This window comes from Pezoporus occidentalis, unplaced genomic scaffold (assembly GCF_034315485.1).
Source record: "Pezoporus occidentalis ecotype Australia unplaced genomic scaffold, CSIRO_AGI_Poc_V1 ctg81, whole genome shotgun sequence".
In the NCBI taxonomy this organism is placed as follows: Eukaryota; Metazoa; Chordata; class Aves; order Psittaciformes; family Psittacidae; genus Pezoporus; species Pezoporus occidentalis.
Window position 1 is genome coordinate 1,878,743 of NW_026916170.1, and position 20,724 is coordinate 1,899,466.

The following is a 20,724-nucleotide window of genomic DNA, read 5'->3' on the forward strand; positions in this document are numbered from 1 at the left end:
TTTCTCATTTTACATTTTATGTTGGAATTTCCATTTTTTTTCTTGCAAAACTTTTGGCGCGTGGTTTCCTTTCTTGGGAAAATTAACACAGAAGACTAGTCTCCTTGGTGGGGGCAGATGAGGGGGGAACCATACAGGGTGTGTCCTCTTAGAGGCAATTTCATTTATGACAATTACTAGACCCTCCATAAAATTTCATCCATCTCTACGCTCTCTGAGTAATACAAGCATAATTACATCTTCTCAGCACATTACACCCTCAACTTCTTAATTTAAAGCTTCTGGTTATCTTATGAAGGGCAATGATCTATATCTACATTTTTGTTCTGATTAAACTCAACTTCTGTATGTACATCCTCCTGCACATTTTATGGTGACTTATAGAGGTCTGGTAGGGAGATATATAGTCCTAATGCACTGATCTGTTGAGGAGTAATTATATGATCCGGAATCCTCTTCTGTCTACACAGCTCCCTGCTTTCAGTCAAGCACTTCATCCAGTATGTACTTAATTCACAGTTCCATTTTGCTATCCATGCTTTCCCTGATTCTCAGGCAGCTCTCACTACAGTGTAAAGAACTGACCTCCTTAACTGCAGCTCTTTACCTTGCTACTTGGCATACAGAATTCCCTTACTTGGTCAGGCAAAAAGCAAGTTTAATTCTTATTCCCATCAAATATACTCAAAATGCTATTTTTATATAGGTATCAAATATAGCTTGTAAGGCTGAATAGTAAGTAGATCTTCCTGGTGTACATGCAAATTAACACACCCCTACATTTCCCCAAGAGCAGAAAAGAGGAGTTAAAGTAATTAACCATCTAGAGTGAACTTTGAATTATCTTAACTATATTCTTGTTTTCAGTCAACCACCAGCAGATTGCCCTTGTTACTGATGTTGCAGCTGTGCTCACAGAAAGATCAAAGCCCATTAGAGTACCTGTACTCCCTTCTCACCCAGAAGAAAGGATGCTGATCTATAACAAATGCACCAAACACAGCTTGTGCCCCTAAGCCTGCCCTTCCTCAGTATCTTCCACTGATTCACACTGTCTCTAAGGAAACTCTGGATTCTGTAAGATAGAATATTTATTATTTTCATTCAATAACAACAATTTGCTTGTTATTTGACAAATAGTAAAAGCATATCATAGACTGTGGGTAAACTGGGTTCATTGTTTGAACAGTAGGAGCTTGTGATTGATATTCATGCTGTGTAATTAATCTCCTAAATCATTTCTTTTCCCCATCTGACAATTAGTAAGCCTATATAGAGCTTTCAAAATGGCTTTGCAAAATCTTCCTGTGTGAATGTATATCTGAGTGAATATTTTTATGTAGCTTATTCACATGACAAATATTCACATCTCTTTAGGCAAACAGAAGAAATATCCTCCCAGAGATTTTGAATTAATATTCCTGAATACATTTTTTCAATGTTTTCTTACCTTCAATTCAGATGGATGCTGGCACTGATAACTAATATAGCTGTTTCTGTATTTTCCTCCTGAAAATATCTTCATAGACAAATATATATACAAATATGCACAGCACTACAGTAAGTGATTTATTACAAAATTTTCCTTAACATCGAGTCCCTCTTCTTTCTCATCTCTTTCCAACCCTATCATATTACATCTATTGTCTATTACAGCAATTTTAACATGGATTGAATGAACATTTTACCAGTAAACAGGAAACTATAAACATATTGCTGTAAAATGAGAATTGTCTATTGATAAATCAAACCGTTATGCGTCTGACCATATCCTAAGAGAACCACTGAAGCAGGCTGCCTCAGCTAATTCAGTGAATTAGTGATGTTTACTGCTTTGCAAAAGCCATCAAAAAAAGAACACCCAGCATTTTCTCTCTTTTTATTTTTAATCTTTTTTCTTCGTTCAGCAGATTTGAAATGGAACATAAGGAAAATTCCTTCTCATGTTTTTTCTATTCCTCTCTTTTGCTGCTTATTTGCACCACAGATACAGGGAGTACATTAGTAAAGATTCTATCTGGATTCCCTTTTAGGTCAAATGCATCCTGTCTTCCCAGTTTCCACAGTGAGGTGTTCAAACACAGAAGTGACACATTAAACTGTAACCTCCAAGACTCCAATCTTACATTAAGGAGATACCTTTTAAGACCAGTAAAAGGAGATCCAGTCCTCCTAATTAAATCCTACCTTAATGGTTTCCTAGGGACTCCTGGTACATCTATTTCTACCCCTTCCCCTCAAGGATACATTTTAATGTCTCTGAGCTTCAAATGAGAATAAAAAGTCCAGTATTGCTTAACTTGCTCTTGCCTACTGGGCTCTGAGCTTTATGCAGGCAGAATAACCACAGCCTAGAACAGGACACTGATTTGCAGCCAGTAGCTGAGACCAGTTATTGAAATGATCATGGTTGCTGCTTTCCCCTCTGGACATTGTTTCCTGCCTTCCAGCACAAGTACTGAATATTCATGAGCAAGAAAGGTGGTTAGGGATATTTCAGATTTAACCTGTCTGTTCTTAGAGAATTCAGGATCCTATAGAATTAGAGAGCAAATATAACTGTTCTGGGACCAACACTGGACTGTAGAGGCCATCTGATCTTGTTTCTAAGCAGGAGAAACAAAACTTTTTAATATTAACTCATATTATTGTGTGATCCTTCATTTCCTCAAACACTTCAGCCCCATACAGGATGCTACTACCATAAGGTCCCCTAGGGAAATGTTACCAGATGTAATAAAAACCTTAAAAATTCATGCCTATGGAAGAGTAACTGCTATAACCTGACAATTAACTTGCTGCATGTCTCAGTAACACACTTGTCCTGCAGGTGATTTCAAAAACTTGTTGATTGCACAGCATTTCTCCCTTCCCATAATACTTTTGCTGGAAATGCTTTGCCAGCAGGAGCTATAAGGTCCATGTTCATACTTATGCAACAGTTTCATCATTGTTGCTGCCTATTTTGGCAAGTCAAAAGCGTTTGTCCCTCTGTTTGCACAGAGCTAGCTGGGGTTTGTTCCTGTCAGTGTATTCACAGCTGCTTGTATAAGAAGAGATCTTATTTAAGCTGGCCCTTGAGCAGAACTCAGTAAAAAGTTGTAGGAGACTATGATGCATTTGCAAATATTAAAATACACTTTAGATGGGATGAGAGCCTTTAGCTGAGGTCCAAGAGAGCAAAACCTCAAAGGTGGTAGGACAGTTCATCAAGCAGCACACTTGGTCACCCAAGCTACAGGGTTGAGAGATTAAATTTGTACCTATAGCTATAAGCCCTAGTATAAAGTCATTGAGTAGACTCAAGGTTGATCAAGATTACCATCTTTCTGACATAATTTCTCTATGTAGCTTTCCTCTTCCCTTCTCTCTCTCCTCTCTCTTACTGCTGTCTTTGTTTAAAGTGCTTAGCTCATTGTATTGGGTGCAAGTTTTGTCACATATCCAGCACTACAAAATGCTTCTGCAGTAGCAATGAAAATGCTGAATTACAAAGTTCAGATGGGAAGAAGAGGAAGAGAGGAAAGATGAGTTTATAAAGAAGTGATTATATTTAATGTTATACAGGCATCTAATGCTAGACATTAGAGTCGTGCTCTACACAGGCAGTAGAAAGAAAATTAAAATACTTATTTTAGCCAAGAATTAATAAAACAGGACCAGTTCTCAGACTCGATAAATATTCTTATTTCTTCTCTTTCTCTCACGGACACAGCTAGCCTCAAAAACGAGACTAAAAGGATCATTACTGCCCACTGGTGGTGGTATTCAGACATGTCAGCTAACAGTAGAAATCAGTTTTTTCTAGGTCGCTGTTAGTAAAATATATTGATGAAATGAGGTAAGAATGCTGCTACTAAGCAACTTGGGCTCAGGCTCAAGTTAATGTTACACAGTTTATGGCTATTATTCTTAAGCACATATTAAATATTTGCAGCACTGCATCTATTACAGCTATGTTCAGAAACAGATCTCTCTTCTCTAATAGTCTTATGAAAACCAAACGAAGATATGAGAAAACTACAGATTCAGCAGTCGCAAACACCAGACTGTGACACTACCTGATAAATCTACTGCTTATAGGGCTTAGTAATTGTAATACAAAACGTTTCATTGTTTCACCAGTCAACATTATAATATGATAATTTATCAGATATTTTTACAAGTTTTGTTTGTTTCGCTTCCACTAAGATTCAACTTACTTGGTGATTTAGGAATTTTTAAAAACATGAAATTATGATTACTGCTGAAACACTGGGTTTATATAAGGATACTCAAATATTTGAAACCTGGGTTGTGTGCTTTTTGGCTCAAATAGTTTGCTAAAGAGCTCAGAAATATGCAAACAAAAACTTACATAGGTATAAGACTAAGTTCTAGAGAACTGCTAAATCTAAATAAATTATTATATTAATCTTCTCTTGCAAAAAAAAAAAGCCCCCACCTTTTATTTTGAAATAAAATAACTGTAGTTATAAAAATCAGTCATTTTCTTTAATAATCACTTTATTGAATATTTATCAAGTTTTAGCATTAATCCTTTCTCTGAACATTTAATGGTTTCTGTTTCTGAGAGAAAATAATGAACTGTGATTCATCATCCTTTCACATTCCAGGATACGGTTATGTGACACCACAGTAGGGGTTCCATTTCATTTTTAACATATTATTTTAAATGTCAGATACTGTAATCTTGAAATTTAACTTACCCTTTTAACATAATATGTCTCTCCAATCTTTAATCAATACAAATAAGTTCTTTGAAAAATCCTGTTAGGAATTACAGAGTGGAATTTCCATGGACCAAAATTATGGGGGACATGATCACAGTTGTGCACATGAAGGGCTTTCAGAAATAGCCCTCAAGGAGAGGAATTTCACCTCTGAGTTTCACTATTGGTAAGAGCCCCTTCTAACAAAGAAAAATTGCATTTCTTTTCTTATAAGGCTTAAGAACAGTATTATGTTCTGAGAGCTGATCATTCAAGTACAGACAATTTAAACAGAGATCTTCAAAATGAAAAGGCCTGGAAAAATAAGGCCTGTAAAGTGAAGGTGAAACAGCTACGTAGAGAAGTCAGTATTTCCAGGATCAGCCATAGAGTATCTTCTGGCCCTGGTTCACTTCAGAGTATCAGTGAGCAAGCACTATTGCCATCACACAGCTTTTTGCTTTTATTTTCTTGGAGTGAGCCAGAGAGGCATACTGGAGGTGGGGAGGGGTGGGGGGTGGCAGGGGATGAGAAAGGGCATCCACATCAGAAAAGTCACTCTGGTTTTGTTAGTCTCAGCAGAAGAAAGCAAAATAGAAAAATAATGGCCCAAGCACATCCAAATGGAAACCAAAGCTGGGCAAAACGTCTGTGCAGGATCTCAACTATCCACCCACAGAGCTGGGTAAAGTAACAAAATCACTGGGACACCCATGATTAACTACACTTTTCTAGTTGTGACTAAAGGAATTTAAGCAAACAGAACTTTATGGGGAGCCAGGCAAACAGCAATTGAGAGAAACCTAAAGTAGCAAGTGTTTGTATTACTTTCCCCAATATACCAGTCAGGAGCCCAATAGTCTTCCCAACACTATCATTGGTTAGCTCCTTAGTGCCTCTCTTCATTGTGATTGCCACAGTGTCTCCATTCAAATCCATTCAAATTAGAGTGACTCTGCTCGCCTTCTCCAGTCACCCTTTACAAATTTTCAAGGAAGCATCACTGGTAAACAAGGTCCTTCCCCCAAACCTTTGCAGTAATAGGAAATGATTGCTGATTTGTCTCCCTCTTTGCTCCCTCCTCACATGCCTTCTGCAACATTCCCACCTCTAGCTGCTGCCGGAGCAGTCTAGCCAAGGACACCAACGGAACACATCAACCAAGCATACCAGGCATGAGTAGGAACACTGTTTTACGTCTAAGAAGACTATAACAGCATATGAAATAAAGTGACGTAGGCTGTCACGAAGATGACCTGTAAGCTGACTCCTGCAAAACTAACCAGTCACCACTTCTTTATAAAACTTATCAGCCAGAAGGGTTTTATCCAGACAGCCTTCCACAAAAACTTTGCCTGCCTGCAGTTTTCCAACAGTCTGGAGTATCTTTACTCAGCAAGAAGTGTGAGTAGTGAGCTCCCAAGATATAAAGTCATTTAACAGATCTCTAATTATCAGCTTCTTTCTAATCCCACATGACTAGAATGTACGTAGCACAGTCCCAGTACCATTTATTTCAGTGACAATCTGTGAGTACACAGCAGTAAGAAATCTCTGTTAAAAAAAAAAAGCATTTTTCATCATTTGAAATTAATATTCGCCATACATAATCTGCCACAGTTCTCTACGCTCAACACTCGCCTTCTGAAATTCTGTACCACAGGTTGCTCTGTGGGGGGGGATTCTTAATACAAATATTATGCATAATTAGAACTGATAAATAAGAACTGGCAATTAGAGGAACCTTAAGCAATTTTTCACCCTATCTAAACAAAATTAATAAACTGCAAGTGACAAGCTTGTAAATTAAAAATTTGAAAATATAAAAACTTTATTACAAGTGTGTCATTTGTGAATCATCTAAGTGGCATATAATTAGATATGCACTATCACTTTATTATGGTTTATTTGTTCCTGGCTCATAAAGACTTTTTATCATGAAAAGCTCCCTGACTGTGACATTTACTGTAGAGTGGCCGTGAAAGGAAGTGCTGAAGCTTTGCCACTACAGACTTGTAAAACTATTTGACAGACATTACATAAACAAACTACCCTAGAAGATACTTGCAGGAGTCACATCTGGAAGTGGTACAAACAATTAATTTTTGAAAGCAAGCTTTCTGTCATTAGAAAGGAAGTCTTGCTTTCATTCTTTTTGTTTTAGTTCATTTCACAAATCATTTAACTTTTCCGTGGAAATTAAAGAGAGCTAGGCTTAGGCAGAGCACTAATGACTAATTGTATTGGGTTTTATGTGGCAAGGTTTGGTAGTGGGGGAGCTGCAAGGGAGTAGAAACCAGGAATCTGCTCCCTTGTTGGACACAACCAGTTTGAGCTGGCTCCAAAATGGACCTGCTACTGTCCAAATCTGAGACCATTAGTGATGCTAGTGGCATGTCTGTGATAACTTATTTAAGAAAGGGTAAAAAACATTGCATAGCAGCTGTGCAGCAGAAGGGGAAGAAAATATGAGAGAAACAGCAATGTAGAAAAACAGGTCTGTGAAGAAGGGGGGGAGGGGGTAGAGGGGTGCTCCAGGCACCATAGCAGATATTCCCCTGCAGCCTAGGGATAAGACCATGATGAAATAGAACCCCCCAGTGCAGCTTTTGGAGAAACACGATGATGCAGATATCCATGCTGCAGCCTGTGGAGGACCACATGCCAGAGTAGGTGAATGTGCCTTGGAGGAAGCTGCAGCCCATGGAGAGGATCCCACAGTGGACCAGCCTCCTGGCAGGACCTGTGGCCCCTGGGGGATCACCCATGCTAGAGCAGTCGATTCCTGAAGAACTGTACTGTGGAAGGGACCCCAAACTGGATCAGGGGAAGAGGGTGAGAAAGAAGGAGAGGCAGTGGCAAAGTTTTCGAACTGACCAAAACCACTGTTCACCATTGTCCATTTCCAACCTAGTTGATTCTATGTGCTGCCTTGAGGGTAGGAGGTAGGGTGAGCTGGGAATAAAGGAGTGAAGGTGAACTTGGCAAGGCAAGGGGAAGCTGTTTTTAGCTTTGCTTTTTTCTTGCTATCTTACTTAGTGTTCCCAAAGTCAACTGTTTTTCCTGTGACAGTAATCAGTGAGTGACCTCTCTGCCCTTATCTTGAACCACAAGTTTTTTCATCATGTATTTTCTCCCTGTTCTGCTGAGGAGGAAGAATCAGAGAACAGCTTGGTGGACACTTGACAGCCAGCCAGGTTAACCCAACACAGCAATGTAAAGTTTAGGCATATTAATCTCTATCTTGAGACTTGGGGATAAACTCATTGACCTCTTCTGATCTTTACAGTTCAGTATGGTTCAATACAAAGAATGAAACTGGCATGGCATAAGATGAACCAGATTGCTCTTCAGATCAGGGGCAGCAGATACCCAGGAAGAACTGTAGTGTAGAAGTATGTAGATTCTAATTTTAGCTGTTCGTTCCAACTTCCCTCCTTTTTTCTTCCTCTGTCCTCTCTGATGTTTTACTCCATTTTCCTTCCATCCCCCAGCCCCTCTCCATGAAAGCAGCACTCCTGTGTCCCATCTCTGTCTCTGCTGCCTCCCTTGTGCCTTCAGGTGCAGGAGCTCTTGATCATTCAGACACAAGAAACGGCAGAAAGATGGCAGGAGAACAAATGAAAGCTCCACAAGGGCCATGTTCAAGATGAGCTTTGCTAAATGAGTCTTCTTGAGCTTTCCTCCAGACCTGTTTGTGATGAAACCCTGCAGAAATCACAGTAGGTTCACCATACTGTGCAGATTTACTGAAATAGAACCACAAGATAATGAAAAGACACTCATAAAACAACAAAATAGAAAATGCCAACTCAGGTTAGATCAACAATGTCTCTTGCACACAGATCTGCCAACAGTCTGTCCAAAAGCTTTTTTTTGAGAAAATGAGGGGTCCATTAATGATCCAGTATGAGATACGACACCCAAGTTTTTGTTTCTATGTAACCAGTGCAACTGACATGCTTTGAATAATGAAGAAATAATTATAATTTCCATTTACAATTCTTCTCAAAGCAGCTATGGATTTAAACATATACCAATTTTCTACACAAACCAGTCCTAGATTTTACAGTCTTGTTTCACAGGAAAATGTTTGCTAACTTCTGGTCGTCTTATCCCCCTTTGCAGTCTTCTTGCAGCTCAGGAACCACACCACAATCCCATTAATCTCTGCTTCCAGCACTGGTCATTTATACTGACTGCTCTGAGCAATTGTAGATTTCCACAGCACTTGGTGTGCTGTAAATTAAACCAGTTCCCAGAACTGCAAACAGGACTTTCACACTGAATAGAACATAATGTTGTGCACCGTCATCTTCAGTTATTTCTATGTGCTTACAGATATATAGTATCATTCTCCTCCAGTAAATCCATAATAAAACATGATCCACACTCCACATAAAGTGCATGCATATTTCATAACAGTCCTGATGAACCATAATAGCTTTAATTACACCATTTAGTAGAGGAAAGAGGTGCAAAACTTGTCAATATCATCTGCAATGCTATCAATCTGAGCAGTTAAATTGGGAATGCTTTTCTCACAGTCTTGCTATACCTGCGATTAGGTGACAAAGGCTCTCAGAGGTGTGAAATGAAAGCAAAGCACAATGTAATACATAATAGAAGATGCGACATAGAAAATAGTGAAGAATTGTGTCAGCTACAGACAGAATTAAATGCATTCAGATGCATCGTGTTTCTTCTCATCTTTAAAAAGGAAAGGATGCGGAAAAAAAAAGTGACATAAACCCTGATTCCTGGCAGTGAAGAATTAAGAACTTTAGGTTATCAAAATTCTTCCAGTGCCTCTCATTGCAACTTCAGCTTTCCATGGTCAAAATCATTAGGGCAGCTCTTCACACATATGAAAAAAGAAGATTACTTTCACTACATATGTGCCTCTCCTAATGTCTCTACATTTTTCTTGCATTATTTCAACATTTCAGTTACGTCTTTTCTACCTTAGTTACAGTGGTTTACCATTTCATAAATAGTATGCTTTCAGCTTTCTGCAGTATTTGGGGTTGGTTTTTTTTTTTGGTTTTATGTTTGGTTTTGTTTGTTTGTTTGTGTTTTATTTGGTTTTAATTTTATATATTTATATATTATATAAATATATTTATATTTTGCACTTTATATACCTGCAATGTTTTATTGTTATTTACTTTATTTTTAATTAGCATCAGTTGTTATATTAAAATATAGGTTTGGCTCTTTTTATCTGTTAAGGATGAAAAGAAAAATTTTATTTAAATCTGATCCTGGATTCTCTATATTGCCTCCAATCTGAAGCTTTGTTGTTTGGTACTTTTTGATATTCTTTAGCTGCTTTTTTAGTCTCACTGATAACTACAGTTAATATCCAAAGTAAGATATTAAATATCATGCATTAACAGTACCACCGAAGTCTCTGAGTTCTGAAAATGAGGGTTTTTTCACTTAGGTGCATAACATTTAAAAAAATGAAGTGAGGAGCAGGGAGTTCAGAACTGGGAACTGATGTAGTTGATTCACAGCCCAGAATCTTTTTTCTGTGACTTATTTCTTTTAGAAATGCAAAGCTGTCCAATTTTTCTTTTCCTTTCAGTAGTACACTGGTGGTTTGCTGTATGGCAATAAACAACAACTCAAACAAATCACTTTCAAAGCATGGGATTTAGAATCAGTTAACTCCTTGGCTTTGTGGGTTTTGAACTGACTTATTCCATCTCCCAGAAGAGAGCCTATTTAACAAGCTACAGGTACATATGCCCTTATTGTTCTGCAACATAAAAGAAGAAGAGTTAGTTTAAGGTCAATGATTACAGTGAATCTCACATTGTGCTCCTGGTACCCTTTGTGCATTTTATTCAGATGATTTAAGAAAAAAAAACATGGTCATACAGAAGAGCAGAAAAAGTAGTTTTGGTTTGGTTTTCTTGCGTTTTGTTGTTTTGCGGGGTTTGTTGTTTTTTTTTTCTTGGTGGTGGTGGTTGTTTGTTTGCTTGTTTTTAAGAAGAAAAGATCTACAAAAATACTCATAGTTATTACAACTGTCCTAGCCAGAGCCAATTTCTTACACTGGAACATCTGAGACCAAAAGCTCTAACCTCTTCTATCCTCCAGCTGACAGTCCAGACAAAAAGGATTGTAGCTGCTGTGTTCTGTCAAACCCTCATCTTCAAGTTATTGTTATATATGCTTATGAAAGGAGAAGAAGAAATGAAGGGCTCCAGAAGAAATTCTGGGCTTGCACCTACATGATTTGCAGACACCTAAGAGCCAACCATGCAGAGTTAGCATCTATAAACAGCTGAGAATTTACACAAGGGATTGGGAAGAAGGAGCCCCACAGCTTGAGGTGTGAAATCTGTTTCTACTAAAATCCATGATTCTACTATATGAATCTTGATGGAATTTGTTCTAGTTCAGAAACCTCTACAGCCAAAAGAGTTTTGGTAAATTTTAGTAAGATTGTTTTTTTCCTTTTTAAGTGAACTGCCATCAACAAAGCTAGTTGTTTGGTTTTTTTTCCCCATAATTAAAGATTAGCAAAAGGTTACTTTTTTTTCTGTCCTCTGTAGCCTTCAAGAATCAGATCAGCTTGAGTCTTATAGCTGGTTAACAATATTTCCTCTAAGTTTCTTTCCTTTCTCTAAGGAAACTTGTACAGACACCTTCCCATGAGGTGCAACTGATGTTTAAAAAAAAAACACTAAAACCCAAGCAACATATCCACACTGTGTCTTTACCAGTAACAAGACTCAAGCCAGTTGTTGGGTGTACATCGATTCATAGATGGCTAAATGCTGGGAGACCTTGCATCCTCACTGCAAGTGGAGCAACCTAGGTGGTGGTTTGATGTGCAATTTCAGGCTCACTGCAAGTTAAATTCTCATCAAAATTCTCATCAAGGCAAATTCTCATCAAAAAGAGACCTTCTACACTAAAATTCACTTACAGTCTACTACTCAGAATAGTCTTTAATCTGTATTTTCTAATCTCCTTATATATATATAAAATGGAAAATAAAATATTCTGTGCTTCACTCTGTGACCTCTGACAAAGACTATGTTATCACACATACAAACCCTCTGATACTTTTCATTTGAAAGATCTTTCTAGAGTCTCTCCATCTACACATGAGGGTCTCCAAAGCCTGTGTTACCCACTTTCTAAAGAAAGAGTCATTACAGAGACCAGCTCAGTCAACTCATGCTCTGGTACAATCTCAATGCGTATGCACTGGCATGTTTTTTCACCCAAATTCGTTTTTTACTTAGCTCTGTCTCTTTTACTCGTGCATCTGCACCTATCTAGACTTTCTCTTCTATGAAGAGAAGACATAGGTAATTCCTGTGGTAAACACTGTACTTGTCTTCCACCTGTTCCTTTCCCTCCCTCTCAAACATTTTACTTCTTATTTTAGTCAATATAAGGGATATTATTCAATCTATGCTTGTTTCAGAATGGCATAATAAGAATATATGCACTTCTTATCTGAATTACTGCAAGCAAGCAAGCAAGCAAACAAACAAACCTGGGCTGTATTGTGCTCTCAATTATATTTTTAAGCCATACTCAAGTAATGAAGAAGCAGATAAAAAAGATGCTGCATTATTTTTCCTGCACTGTCCTCCTCATCAGTGATGGCAGAAAGATATATTATGTAAGGAAAGGTAATATTTGATTGCTCGGTATAGGTGTTTTAATGTTCAAAAAGATTAATTTCTATTTAAATAAAATATCCATAGCAATGACATTATAGTTGAGTTTAGAGTAATTTTGATTAATTTTGTTTCCTTTGAAATGCAATTCTATCACCTAGTCACAGCAGACAGAAACTCTACAAATACCATTAGCTCTAAAGTTATTTCTCTTATTGCCTATCATTCAAACATAAAAAAGTTTTATCAGAAAACCAGGCCACAAGTCAAGCATTTCTTGTACTTCAGAATGAACTACAAGCTTCTACCCCTTCTAAGCTTAAATAAAATGCTTTGAACTTCAGATGAAAATCCCTACTGAGCTCTTATTTCATCAATTATTAATTAGTCTTCAATCAGTTACTAATAAAGTTATATTCCAGCTTTTTAGGCAAAAGTCTAATATCAATTTTTGGGGAAAACACGCAAATCTGTTAAAGTTATTAGAAGGGGTTATATGTAGTTGAATGTATCAGTTATAACTACACATATTTTTGCATGGGTAATAATTAAATAGCCACAAATCCATTATCTGATATATGCAATGTGCCAACCCCTACACAGTTTGTGGTATGACTGTACCAAGCTTTTTCGTTAATCATTTTAACCTTAATTTTGCAAAGAAAAATACTAGCTTTACACCTGTTGAAAGATAAATCACTTTCAGCAAATGGCAGAATCTCAGTGACGGTATCCTAAGTATATGTATGTGAAGACATTTCAAGACTATAATGATTTTTCATTTTTTATGAACTCCATCTATAGTTACACTGTGATGCACAGAGTTTCTTCTCGTCTTCACATTCTGTCTTCATTTTCTTTAACAATGACTGCAGCCAACTGACAGCAACAAATGTTTTTTCATTAAATCTGAGCAGGTTTTTAACCCCTTTATTTTCAATTGTTCAGATGAGTTAAGAATACATTTTTTAAAATCTGTATTACAAGTAGATTGAATTTCCAAATTATGTCATTTAGTTCAAATGCTGGATTTTTTTTTTTTCCTACTCCAGATAAAACCTTTGCAAATAACTTTAGAAATACAGGTTTAAAATCAGTTTACTATGTTTCAGTGTTATATCTAGTTCACTTATGCTTAACCTGTCTCATAATTCTATTAAGAAAAGTATTATTTAATACTATGTGCTAAGCATACTGTAGTGGACATTTTGCTTGTTTCACAGACTGTAACGCAGTACAGCATTTGAAAATGAATATTGCTTTTTATATTTTTGGTCTTGAACTATCAATTTTTCTTTCATCCCTACTGAAAATTATGGGTCACTAATAACAACCCCAAGAGATTATTCTTCTTTAATAAATTATTGCTATGAATAAATAATAAAAATAATAACTACTAAAATAAAAAGACTGATTTGTTTCTTGTTATTGTTATTTCATTGTTTAATGAAATCTTTTTGATAACTTTCCAAATTTTATAATCTTTTCAGTCAAATATATTGGAAACAAACTTCAAAAATCCTAGGAAAAAACCTTTCAGTGCAAATTATTTTGCAGTTTCATTTTGAAAAATAATTGTGCTTATGTACAGAAAAATATCTTTGTAATACTATAAACTGATTCTAAAAGTCTAGGCCAATGACTAGAAAATTTAGAGTCTCCAGAGAGCAATTAAGTTAATCTGATGTAAAGGGCAAACATCAGCTACATAAGCATAGTCAGCTAGTGATATTTTCAGTGCTGTGTGGTATCTAATTGTCCATTCCAGAAAGTCATGTTCACAGAATCATAGAATCATAGAACGGTTAGAATTGGAAAGGACCTTAAGATCATCTAGTTCCAACCCCCCTGCCTTTGGCTGTATCATCTGACAGCCACCTAAAATAGCTCAGATTGCTTTGAAGAATCACAGAGTGGCTGACGGACCTCGAGAACTCATCTTGTCCAACCTGCTTAAGCAGGGACACATACAGCCCATTCAGGACCCATTCACGTACAGGACCATGTCTTTTGAATATCTCCAAGGATATCTGTTCAGTCACTCTCACAGTAAAAAAGCACTTCTTTGTGCTCAGACAGCACCTCCTGTATTTGCTTGCGCCTGTTGTCTCTGGTCCTAGGACTGGGCAACACTGAAAAGACCCTGGTTCTGTCTTCTTTGCACCTTCCCTTCAGGTGTTTGTACACATTGATTAGAAAAAGAAACCCCTGGGGTTTCTTTTCTCCAGGCTAAGCAGTCCCAGCTCACTCAGCTTTTCCTCATAGGACAGATGCTCCACTTCCCTAATCAATTTATTGACCCTTTGCTGGAGTTTGCTTTATATTTCTCTTGTACTGTGGAGCTCAGAACTGGGCACAGTGTTCCTGGTATTCAGTACTGGTCTCAGCAGTGCTGAGTAGAGGGGAAGCATCACCTCCATTATTCTGCTGGCAACATGTTCTTAAACTTCAGAGGCTTGTGAATAACTTACTACTATAGCATTACTACACTAGAAATTAATGAGACTGCTTTCTGCATGAAGTCCATGTAAGCACGGTCTAGATTCTACTGAAAATATTATTAGAGAAAATGAAGGCTTCTATATAGCAAAAGGTGCCTTTCTTTTATTGTTAAGGCTGTTAGAATTCAAGAATCAGCTACTGCCACATCTTTTGCTTAAGAACACGGTGTTCGTGATTTAGAGAGCTCCAAATATTTCTTATGCAACCAGCATTTTTTTTTCCAGTTAATGAGGTATAGAAAAAGTGAAATAAATCTTTCTTGGTGCAATTTGCAAGTTCAGAAAATGTTCACATTTGCGGGAAGCTGCATTACCTTGATCTAGCTTCAGTTTCTGATAAAGAGCTACCTCTCAGATGATTGCATTTTTGCTCTACAATATTTATTCATTTAGATGGCAGTTTCACTTGAAAAAAAGCAATATACTTTTTTTTCTCTCTCTTCTTTTTTGGGGGGCAAATTAGAAAAAAAGCCAGTTTAAAAAGAAAAAAAAAAATAAATCCAAGGCCAATGGACATCTTTTACTGAAAAAAATGCACTTTGGCCTTCAAGGAAGAGTTTCACAAATTGGATGGGTCATTTAGGGGTACATTCCAGCTTCCCCTCATCTACCACACTGGCTTTCTTAGTAGCACAAAAATCAATCTTAAATCATGCTACACAGTAGAGATTGCATATTTCAAGGGCATAGAACAAGCAGATGAATATAATTTAGCAAATAGCTCCACTGGAGGTCAACAGTAAAGCCATTGCATTAGGTGTTAGGGCCAGACATTAACTGCCACATCAGCAAATAGAGTTTTAGAACTATCTCATATACATATATATCAGGCTGTTATCATTTGATTTCGTATTAATTCATATATACTTATAATCCCACATTTTGGAAAAACAAGTAATTTCTTCTTTCTCCAGCAATTTACCATGAACTGTTCTTAAATACACACCACTGAATATTTTTTCCCATCTTCTCTATTTACTAACTATATTTGGATCATGGTATTCTGCACATTTGCAGCAGCTAATATCTTGAGACTAAATATGTTGCATACTTTCAAATTCACTGCAGTGGAAAAAATGTTGTAGATGTATTTGCAATAATTTCACAAATATTACAGCCATTTCTTCTATTTTGTGGTTTACTGCTGTATCTGTCAATTAAGCTGATATTGTAATTTAACCTCTTGAAGTATACATTTCCAATGCTCAATGATCCATATTAGTGAAACTATCAGACCAGGAGGAATAAGACAATCTGTCTCATGCAGCTCATTGATATATATATGGAACTACTAATGGTATTCCTATCCTGACCATCTTCTTAGAAGATGGTGTAAACAGTAGGTGGTTCATATTGCATTCTTAATCTCTCACTGGGGTGAGCAGGAGAAATTAGTAATAGCCTCATTATCAAAGAGGTAAAGTCACCCTTCAAGTTTCAGAAAAACTTTCAGGCTTTTGCAGGAAAAAAAGTTAGCAAAAAAAATTTGCAGCTGATATTGTGAGTGCTATTACACTTGTCAATAAATCAAGACTTCGGGAAAAGTCCATTTTGACAAACAGAAATATGTATTGAAAGAGATGTTGTTACACAAGCTTTAATCAAGGACATAGAATGAACTTTAAATAATCTATTTTAGAATAAATAGACGCAATAATGTATTGTCTTTGGCAATCTAACAGAGGATTATTAAAATTAGATTTTTTTTCAATATTTTCTGTGATAGTTCAGTCTATTTCTTTCCCAGTTCTTTCAGATGTTCTTTATAAAGCTGTCTCTATCTCTTTCTGTATCACCTGTTCCATCCCCCATAATTTCCCATAGCTTTTTCAGAGTAATTTCCTAAGGAACCATATTTAACACAGAAGCCAAGTAACTTCTTGCACCACTTTTTCTTGATCAGAGTATGTTTTACTTATTTTTAGGAGGCTACAGTGAGTTTTTCCACCAGGAAGCATGTGCATGTAAGCTCCTTGTGCTGAACAAAGAGTAAATTCCTTGTTAGCTTTGAGGGGTACAAAAATAATTGAAACAGAATAGAAGAATTTCAAGAAATAAATCAATCTCATTTGGCTCAGTCTGGGTAGTTCTGTTCTCTGTTCTCTAGAAGACTCTAAAGCTTTACAAAGTTTTGTATAAATTACATATAACTTTGTTCCTACTACATCCTTTCCCAGGGTCAATATAATTTTTTTTTTGTTAAGACTTTGTGGAGATTTATCCTTGATTTAATTTTTCTTTGTTCCATTGTTAAATTCAGGGTATGTAAATTATACTGTTTAGCTTATGGTGCTAGATTATGCCCTGCACATTACAACAGAGGGAATCATGAAATAAGATTTTGCAAAAAACTGCAATTTTCATATGCTTAGCTGGTTTATACCAGTGAACCAGGATACATTTGATATTGGAGTCCTTTGGGTTCAGGTATGATCTGAGTCAAATTTGTCAAAGGCCATCAGCATCTTTGAGCTTGCAGTTTTGGATTTGATAAAACTCCGGAGGAAATGTGGAGAATATAAAATTGATTATGTGTCCAGATGCAGCATTATGTCTTTTTTACTGAATGCAGAATCTGCCAATGATTATGTTCCCCAGGTTTGAATCAAGTTCTTTATTTTTTCTATATATTTAACTAAATGATATAGAATAGGGTATTTAAGTAATCTGGGGTCATTAAAGTAATCTATTAAGGCAAAATAATACAGGAACTCTGTAGCTACCTAAAAATTATTATGAACCAGTTCTGGACACAAGTATTTTAAGACTGAAATGAAAACATTCTGTGGTATGGAAAGTCATCCACATATTCCTAACACCGAAACATTAAAAAAGAAAACAAACTATACTTATTCATGACTTAATGTTATCAATAAAATTGTTATCAGGGTATGCGATTAAAGAAATAATAACTGCCTTCTAAATGTACTGAAGGCTGTTGGGTTTTTTGTCATTTCATTTCCCAGCCCATTATTTGGGAAAAAAAAAGAAACATATATATATAATTTCAATTTGTTGTTTAATAAATATATGTTCCTGCTAAAAGAGAAAATTAAATATATAGAAGTGCATTTCCAAAACAATTACATCTTTGTCATTTAAACATTCATCTACCAAAATTACGTGTATGTGCTTAGTTAGAATCATAGCATCATAGAATAGTTAGGGTTGGAAAGGACCTTAAGATCATTAGTTCCAACCCCTCTGCTATGGGCAGGGACACTTCACATTAAACCATGTCACCCAAGGATCTGTCCAAACTGGCCTTGAACACCGCCAGGGATGGAGCATTTACAACTTCCCTGGACAGCCCATTCCAGTGCCTCACCATCCTCACAGTAAAGAACTTCCTCCTTATATCCAATCTAAACACCCCCTGTTTAAGTTTGAACCCGTTACTCCTTGTTCTATCACTACAGTCCCTAATGAAGAGTGCCTCCCCAGCATCCCTATAGCCCACCTTCAGAAACTGGAAGGCTGCTATGAGGTCTGCACGCAGCCTTCTCTTCTCCAGGCTGAACAACCCCAGTTTTCTCAGCCTCCGCATTTCCAGCTTCTTAAGATGGTCTCAAAACACATCATCTCCTAGCTCCATACTCTTCTTACACAATACTTCACTGAGGGTTTTAAAACTTCTACAGAACTGAGTCACTTACTTGTGTTTCATGAGTGTTGCAGGGAAAACCTGCTTGATCCAGACAGTTTAAACCAAATTGGGATCAAAAGGCTTTGTTGAGCTTTTGAGAACGTGGAATTAGGCAGCAGTGAAGTGTTGCACTCAAGTAGTAATGCAAGAGGTAAATCCCCAGACGAGACACATGAATGTTAACAAACACAAGCAAACACCTAAACACCCTCTGCTACAAACGTTGAGCTGTGTAACAAACGCAGGAGAGATTTCTTGAATTCTCCTTTCCAAGAAGAAGACCTCACCATGAGAAGTGCACTCGCAAATGCCAATTGGTGTATTGACAAGGAATGGTGAGGAAATGCTGTACGCTCTCCATGTTTCTGCAAAGTTCATGCAGAGGGAACCCAAACCCTTTTCTTTTCACCTTCGGGATCGCCACCGTCAAATGACTGTACGTGCTATAAAAGCCTTTATGGGTACAGCCCGAACACACAGATTTATTTAGAGGGACACCCCGCAGCGGTGCCCAGGGTGTGGCCACCATGGGCAGGGACATCCCCCTGGGCTTCCCGGGCACAGGCACTGCCTCAGGGCCAGCAGCCCAAAGGCTTTTCTCCAAGGGATGCTGGCTGAAGGGGCAGCAGCAGCAGCAGGGCTGCGGTGGGCAGGGCTGTAGGCGCCCTGTCACCCCTGTGTCAATGCGCCAGCACCCGGCAACGCAGCATCACAATGCTCTGGGGCAGTATAAGGCGGCGGCGGCGCGTGTTCCACTGCCAGAGTGCCCGGCACTGCCACCAGGGCAGGGCTGGCAGCCTGAGGGCATCCGAGAGGAAGTCCTTGGGGCACCGGGGGAATTACTGGGAGGGGGGAGGGGGTTGCTGGGGGGAACACTTGAAGCTGCACGAAGCTGCAGGAGGTTCTGTGCTGCAGTTCCAGCTCCTGGAGGGGCCACGCTCAAAGCATCATCGGATGGACGGAAATCCTGCTGCAGCTGCCGGGGACCCGCCGTCCTCATCTGCTGCGCACTGGGGAATTGCCTGTCGGGGTGCTGAAGGAGGGAACACGTGGAGCTGCACAAGGCTGCGGGAGGTTCTGTGCTGCAGTTCCAGCTCCTGGAGGGGCCACGCTCAAAGCGTCATCGAGGGCTCCTGCCTCAGCTGTCGGGGAGCTCGCCGTCCTCATCTCCTGGCGAGAGAGTGGCAGTGGCCAGAAGAAAAAGGATGCACAGGTGGCTCAGTGCCCTCTCCCCTTGCTCTGGAGCTCCCATTGCCAAGCACGGGAAGGATTCTTGCTGCGAGGATTCATCAGGCCAATGGCACTTTGCTGGTGTTGGAAGCCCCTGAGATGGCTCCCGGTGGAAGCAGAAAAGGCAGTGCCAGTGTCCCCTTAGAGGCGTAACCAGCGTGTGGACCGGGAGCAGGTCTTGCTCACATGCTCAGGGAGTAGCCGATCGCCAGCATTGGGGTCAGGAAGGAATTTTCCCCCGGGGCAGATTAGCACCGGTCCCCGGGGGTTTTTTGCCTTCCTCTGAGCACTGAGCATGACCACTTGTCGGGGCTCCTCTGGTCCATTGTGGCTGCGTTACCGCCTGGTGCTCATGCTCCACGAAGGTGGCCCCTCGTGTCCTGCAGCTGGGGAGGGGGGGGAAGGCTTTTTTCCCCTCAGGCTGCACTAGCAAGCGTCCCTGGGGTTTTTTGCCTTCCTCTGCAGCCGAGCACAGCCCCTTCATGGGGCTCCTTTGGGTCATGGTGTCCCAAAGGCAGTGGCTCGTGCTCCACGCAGGCGGCCCTCGTGCCCCGCATCCGGGGGGAGGCAGCCTTCTGCACTCCCAGGCTGGCCCCAGCGTGGCCCCGGGACTTGCTGCTGTCCTCTGGAGCATTGAGCACCACCCCTTGTCAGGTCTTCCCTGGCCCTTTCTGGCTGGGTTCTTCTTGCACTGCTCTCCCACTACCACGGCACCGCTCCTGCCCTGGCTTTCCTTTGTCAGGCTGCAAGGGAGCTAAACAGAAGGGTTCAAACTAAAACAGACTAAAATTAACTAAGCTGAACTAAATCAAATAACTTCATTTAGAAAGAAATAAAATACTCTTTCCACCTGTAACCGTTCTGATTTGTGTCTTTGAAAGTGCTTCTGGTGCTGAAATTCCCTTGGCATTTCAGATAAATAAGGATCTCCTCCTTGTACAACACATTGTGAGAGCAGGGAATGGAACGGAATAAAATGGAATGGA